Raw genomic sequence first — 7,761 nt, forward strand, 5'->3', positions numbered from 1 at the left:
GGCTCACCGCAACATCCGTTTCCTGGGTTCAGGCAATTCTCCTGCCTCAGCCTCCCGAGTAGCTGGGATTACAGGCACGCGCCACCATGCCCAGCTAATTTTGTATTTTTAGTAGAGACGGAGTTTCACCATGTTGACCAGGATGGTCTCAATCTCTTGACCTCGTGATCCACCCGCCTCGGCCTCCCAAAGTGCTGGGATTACAGGCGTGAGCCACCGCGCCCGGCCCATCTGTTCTTATCTTGGTCCCGCTCTGACTATTTGACTGGCTTAACATCTGAACCTTGAAACCTCCCTGGATCCTGGCTATCTCTGATATAGGAAACGCACAGTGCATTGCTCTATCCTAGACTAAGCCTAAGGTTAACTCTCATGTCACTTGGGATACTTTTTTTCTGGAAAAAAATGGCTTTGAGTCTCTGTGGCTCTGGTGACTCACTGGAGTCCTAAGCACTGTTGAAAAACTGGTCATTTTGTTGAGTAAAGTTGTCAAAGATTTATTTATTCATTCAACAAGGGGCTATAGAGTGCATATCGTGTTGCCTGGCACTGTCCTAGAGGCTGGCAGCACAGCAGGAGCAAAACAGACAAAAATCTCTGCCCTCGAGGAGGAGGAGGAGGCCGAGGTGCCGGAGCAGGAGGAGGCCGGCCGGAGGTGGCACGAGGCGAGCGCGGCGGTCGCGGCTGCCCGGGGCCGCGCTGGTTGCCCACTGACAGCGGCGTCTGCAGCTCGCTTCAAGGTGGCCGCTTGGCTTGCATTCATTTTCTGCTGAACGACTTTTAACTTTATTGTCTTTTCCGCCCACTTCGATCGTCTCGCGCCAGATGCTCTTTCCGGGATCTTTTATCAAGCAGAAATGCATTGAACAGCCAGAATCAAGATCACTGAGCTAAATCCCCACCTGATGTGTGTGCTTTGTGGAGGGTACTTCGCTGATGCCACAACCGTAATAGAATGTCTACATTCCTTCTCTAAAACGTGTATTGTTCGTTACCTGGAGACCAGCAAGTATTGTCCTATTTGTGACGTCCAAGTTCTCAAAATCAGACCACTACTGAATATAAGGTCAGATAAAACTCTTCGAGATAGCCTATACAAATTAGTTCCAGGGCTTTTCAAAAAGGAAATGAAGAGAAGAAGGGATTTTTATGCAGCTCATCCTTCCGCTGATGCTGCCAATGGTTCTAATGAAGACAGAGGAGAGGTTGCAGATGAAGATAAGAGAATTATAACTGATGATGAGATAATAAGCTTATCCATTGAATTCTTTGACCAGAATAGATTGGATCAGAAAGTAAACAAAGACAAAGAGAAATCTAAGGAGGATGTGAATGATAAAAGATATTTACGAAGCCCAGCAGCAATGACTGTGATGCACTTAAGAAAGCTTCTCAGAGGTAAAGTGTACATATCTAATACTTTCCAGATTGATGTCACGTATGAGGAGGAACCTTTAAAGGATTATTATACACTAATGGAAATTGCCTACATTTATACCTAGAGAAGGAATGGTTCACTTCCTTTGAAATACAGAGTTTGACCTACTTGTAAAAGAATGAAGATCAGTCACCAGAGAGATGGACTGACAAATGCTGGAGAACTGGAAAGTGACTCTGGGAGTGACGAGGCCAACAGCCCAGCAGGAAGTATTCCCTCCACCTCTTCTTGTTTGCCTAGCCCCAGTACTCCAGTGCAGTCTCCTCATCCACAGTTTCCTCACATTTCCAGTACTATGAATGCAACCAGTAACAGCCCCAGCGGTAACCACTAATCTTCTTTTGCCAATAGACCTCAAAAGTCATCAGTAAATGGGTCATCAGCAACTTCTTCTGGTTGATATCTGAGACTGTTAAGGAAAAAAAATTTAAAACCCCTGATTTATATAGATATCTTCATGCCATTACAGCTTTATAGATGCTAATACATGTGACTATCGTCCAGTTTGCTTTCTTTTGTAGTGACATTAAGTTTGGCTATAAAAGATAGACTACATGTGATACTCCTATGGATGTTAATTGAAAAGAAAGATTGTCATTATAAAGAATTGGTTTCTTGGAAAGCAAGCAAGACTTTTTCTCTGTGTTCGGAAAGATGGAAAATGGCTTCTGTAACCATTGTTTGGATTTGGAAATATTCTGCAGTGGACATAAGCATTGGGCCATAGTTTGTTAGTCTCAACTAACACCTACATTATATTCTCCTTGATTGTTCTTGTTATTATGCTGTTTTGTGAACCTGTAGAAAACAAGTGCTTTTTATCTTGAAATTCAACCAATGGAAAGAATATGCATAGAATAATGTATTCTATGTAGCCATGTCACATGATTTCTTGCATATTTAGCCATTTTGATTCCTGTTTGATTTTTACTTCTCTGTTGCTATGCAAAACTGATCAAAGAAAAGTAAACTTGAGTTTTACAATTGGAATGCCTAAAAGCCAGTACTACCATTTATTTTACAGACTTGTTTAAATGATTCGCTTTTGTAAGAATCAGATGGCATTATGCTTGTTGTACAATGCCATATTGGTATATGACATAACAGGAAACAGTACTGTATGATATATTTATAAATGCTATAAAGAAATATTGTGTGTCATGCATTCAGAAATGATTATTAAAACTCTCCCAACTGGTTTGACCTTTGTAGATACCCATAACTTATGTTGAACCTTGCTTACCAGCATAGAATATTTTTAATGTGGATATCTAATTCTAAATTCCATTAGAAGCAATTGGCTTATCTTTATAATACTGACTTTTCTCCAATAATACATGTTTACTTAAAAAATTGTTGCGGTAAAGAAAAACTTTTGAGAAATATGGAAATAGTGTGTTAATTTTCCATTGGTTTTGATGGAATTAATGTATTTTTAAATTGCATATTGATCACTGTAATTCTAAAATTTTTAAATAAACCAGCAAATTGCTGGAAGAAGGCATTTTATCTAAAATTATTTTAATATGCGGTGTAGCAGTAATGTCAAATTTAAGAGTTGCTTTTACAATTATCAGTGGAATATGCCTTCTCTGCTTTGTCTGGAAATAGAAGCTATTTATTATGGGCTTCTACAGGTATTTTTACATAGAGCAAGCATGTTGAATTTAAAATATGAATAACCCCAACAATTTTTAGTTTTTTTGCTTTGGTCGAACTTGGTGTGTGTTCATCACCCATCAGTTATTTGTGAGGGTGTTTATTCTATATGAATATTGTTTCATGTTTGTATGGGAAAATTGTAGCTAAACATTTCATTGTCCCCAGTCTGCAAAAGAAGCACAATTCTATTGCTTTGTCTTGCTTATAGTCATTAAATCATTACTTTTACATTTAAAAAAAAAAAACACCTCTGCCCTCATGGAGAAACAAGAAAATTATAAGGATGTGATGGATAGGGCTGCAATTTTAGAAAGGCCAGCCAGGAAAGAACTTAGGAGAAGATAACATTTGAGTGAAGACAAGGAGAAGTCAAAAGAGTGAGTCACAAAAGCCATGTGGGTAATGGGCATACTGGGCACATGAAAATGCAAGGGCACAAGTTCTGAAGTTGGAGTATGACTGGAGTAGTCCAAGAACACCAAAGAGGCCAGAATGTCTGACTTCAATGACAGAGGGAGAGAGTAATAGGAAATAGGGTCAGAGAGGAAGCTGGGGAGGGGAGAGAGCAGGGTGGAGGCAGGGAAGAGTGGAAAGACTGTTATGCCATTGAAAATACTTCACCATTTATTCTGAGGGAGGTGAGGGTCAACAGCATCTGCTATATAGAAAGTTTTCATTTAATGAAATGTTTTGTGGATAGATATGAAGGATACAATACTATAGCTAAGTGTCTAAGTTATTTTCATGTCCTAGACATTTAGCCATAGTATTGTATTCCTCATATCTATTCACATTTATATCATGTGCAGAAGTACATTTCTATAATTATAATGGGCTGTTGAGGTAGTGGTATTTATTGATTACTTACTCAAATCTTGCCTTTCCCTCTGCTCCTAACATAGCCACAAGTCTCAGTTCCTCCCTGCACTTAGACTCCAATGTCACCTATTCAGAGAGGCCTTCTCGTACAACTCTGTTTGAAATGGCACCTCCCATCACTCTCCAGTCTCTGAGCCCATTTTACTTTTCTTCAAAGTACTTAGCTTTATGATTATTATAGTACAGATGGGCATCAGTTGAGGGGATTGAGGTTGAGTAGAATGGCATGATGTGTGTTCTGTTTTAACAACATCACTCTAGCTGCTGTGTTGAAGACATATTGAGGGGAGGTAAGGGAAGAAGCAGAGAGACTAGTTGTTGGTAGAACATTGTTTCTCAGTAGTCACAATATATTTGGCAGTTTTTTTGGAAGAGTTTGTATACATGTTAATCTTGATATGCACCAGGAGTTTGTTATGATGGGTTTACTTAGTATCTATTCTTAAATGATCCTCAAAATTACAATGTAATGTCTGACAATTTTTCCCTGAAATTTTGGTCTAAATTATAATGAATAATAAAATAGACATGGAGAAAACACTCCTTTAAACTGAGAAATAGCATTGTGCCAAGAGTAGATGAACCTTCCATACTGATCTTTGAGGTTCATGCTATCTTTCACTAAGATAAATAGATATTAAATGTATACAGACTTTGTGAGAAGGATTAGAGAGTACAGAATTTTTAAAGAGTCAGCCTCTTTACATCACTTATTTACTCTGCCTCTGGAGCACCTGACACTTTCAGGCCCAGGGACCTTCCTGGGGCTTGTCTTCCTTTTGATAGGAAGAAAAAGGAAGACTGCCCTTGTCTGGTGCTTCAGCCCTGCAGGATCTGAAATAGTAATGCCCTTCGGCAGAGGAGCAGAAATTATAAAGTTTTGCCACCAGCAAAGGATTTTGGATCCACGAAACCCACCTCAAACATTTGAGGGTAGAGTCAAAGCCAGGCAGTGTAGTCGATGAAGGTTAAAGACTTCAATTCTGCCCAGCCACTAACTAGTTCCTAGTAATAGACGACTCATTGTCTCTTCATGGACCTTATTTTTTTAACTTTAACCAGGGAAAGTCAAGATACGGTAAATGAAAAAAATAGGCTGCATAATAATAGCTTTAGTATAATCCCATTTTCACATTTTAATAATATTAAAAAACCTTTTATTTGTGTCATGTGTCACATAGGTATACCATACAGATATATATGGAGGATATATACACACACAGATATACACATATATATCTACAAATACATAGACTATAGATATACATATGTAGATAAACACAAAGAAAGATTTTAACGTAAGTTACTCTGGAGAGACAGACCGAATTCTTGGATCTTTGGCTCCTGAGTCTCACTTCGTGTTGTTGGAGATAAGTTAGCTGGGCCAGGGACTTCTCGTCTGCATGGGGACGGGAGGATCTGTATTCCATCTCAATTTCTCACAAGGCTACCAGGTGTTAGAATCCAAATCACAGTCCTAGAATCCTATAAACAGCTGGCACCCGTGCTCACCTTTTTGGCACACCAAGCTTGGATTATTTTGCTCCATTTGTAAGAACATCCCAATACTTGCCCCATAAAAATGAAGTCATAAGGAGATAGGGTCCCTTTTCTGGAGCATAGCCCCACAGTGTGTCCAGGTGCACTCAGCCCAGACTTGTCTATCCACAGTTGCCCCTGCAACTGCTTTGCTTCTTCCCTAAATTCCAGCCTGCACCACATGACACTAGCAGGTACCCTTGAGCTCTTGGCTTGATTGGCAATCAAAGTGTTGATGTGAAATGGAAGGGTTGGGGAGTGTTGGCTGGGGAGTGAGAGTGGAGGCAATGAAGAGAGAGATTATTAATCTTTTTACTATATATTTTAGTATGATTTTACTTGTTAAAATTAGCATAGGTTTGTAAGTAAAAATCTAGTCAATAAAAGGGGGCACTAAAGATACTAAGTATTCTTTCCTAATGCAAAGTCTGACCATATGTAAGGTACAGGCTGACTTGCTGTGCTCTGACCTTTCATGTCATTAGGAGCACGTGATCAGGCACTTGCACTTTGCTTGTTCTGGCCTCATTGATGTTTATAACATTAGGGCCAGTTGAAGACAGACGATTCGATGTTCCTGCAGATCTTTTAAAGGTTACTTATTCAAATCTTGCCTTTCTCTCTGCTCCTAACATAGCCACATGTCTACATGTGCTTCTAAGGACACAAAAAAATGAGGTAATTTTAGAAAGAAATTAAAGCTTTTGGATATCCTAGCCAAGGGTAAATTTGAACAATTAAAAAGATAATTGGACTGAAACTGGGTTAATAAAAACAGACTTTTGGAGCTCAGGGAATCACAGGGACAGGAAAGCAATTTGACAATGTTTGACCCTTCCACCCATCTATCCGTCCTCCAGCTTCTGTTCTTCTGTGTTGATTCTTCAGGATTACATTGTTTACAAACCAGTCCTGACCTGGAAACTCTGTGTCAGTTAAAGAGAAGAGAAGGGACGAAAAATGTCCTTGTATGTGCCATATGTGTCTGTCTCAGAGGTGAAGGATGTGTTGACCTTCCTATTCTTGACATGCCATTTGAGGGAGCTTATTTCTTATTCTCAATGGTTTCTTGTGACATTTGAATAATGTTTTGAAAATGGGCCAACTCATTTTATGTAAAAGGCAATTAGGTTACCCCACCTCATTTTTCTCACGAAGTAATATGTATAGCCATGTAGGACAATGCAAATTTTCCAGACATATTTGGAATGAGCTGAATTATCTTCTTTCCTCAAATTGATTAATTACTCTAGGTTTCAAAGAGGAGGAACTTCCTGGTACTTCAGTTGAAAAAATTTAAAAGCTTATGTTTAAAACAGGAAATTTGTGAATGGAAGAAAGGAAGCGAAGGAGAGAGGGAAGGAAGAAAAAAGGAAGGAAAGGAGGAACCCTCATTTGACCTGTATCCTTTTAGAACCCAAAGTTAGTTCTAGTCTTCTCAGCTTCTTTGGATACTCATTTTCCTGCACTGAGATTTCTACCTTCCTTCTCTGCCAAACTCAAAAACATGGTAACGATCTTGCTTTTTTTTTTTCTTTTTCTTTTTTTGAGACGGAATTTTGCTCTTGTTACCCAGGCTGGAGTGCAATGGTGCGATCTCGGCTCACTGCAACCTCCACTTCCTGGGTTCAGGCAATTCTCCTGCCTCAGCCTCCCGAGTAGCTGGGACTACAGGTATGCGCCACCATGCCCAGCTAATTTTTGTATTTTTAGTAGAGACGGGGTTTCACCATGTTGACCAGGATGGTCTCGATATCTTGACCTCGTGATCCACCCACCTCCGCCTCCCAAAGTGCTGGGATTATAGGCGTGAGCCAACGATCTTGCTTTTAAGACATATCATATCATGTTTTCCAGTTTCTGACATTGCTGTCAAAGGCAGTCAACTCATTTGATTCTTTCTACTATGCTGCATTTGAGATTTTGTATAAAGAACTGTGTCAATGCCATTAAATACAAAGGTGAGGGCAAGAGCCCATAAATATGGATGCATCAAAAAGGTAAGCATTTTGCCTGGTCCCCGTTTTTGGGTAAAGGAATCCAACAATGTTGTTTTTTTATTTATCAAGTCTTCTTAAGAGGAAACTTAAAAGACTTGGCTTGAACACTGTGTGTGTGTGTGTGTGTCTGTGTGTGTGTGTGTCTGTGTGTCTGTGTGTGTGTGTGTGTCTGTGTGTGTGAATTCAAATGATAGGCAACCAACCAACATGGATTCTGTAAGTATAGACCTCCTATGGTTCAAA

General features: G+C 39.6%; 1 pseudogene; it reads left to right on the forward strand.

The window, feature by feature from the left end:
* Positions 1–857: 857 nt before the first annotated feature.
* Positions 858–2,217, forward strand: LOC105709574 (polycomb complex protein BMI-1-like; annotated as a pseudogene).
* The last annotated feature ends 5,544 nt before the right edge of the window (positions 2,218–7,761 follow it).

Source organism: Aotus nancymaae, unplaced genomic scaffold (genome assembly GCF_030222135.1).
Source record: "Aotus nancymaae isolate 86718 unplaced genomic scaffold, 86718_ANA_hifiasm-v0.15.2.pri h1tg000040l, whole genome shotgun sequence".
Classification (NCBI taxonomy): Eukaryota; Metazoa; Chordata; class Mammalia; order Primates; family Aotidae; genus Aotus; species Aotus nancymaae.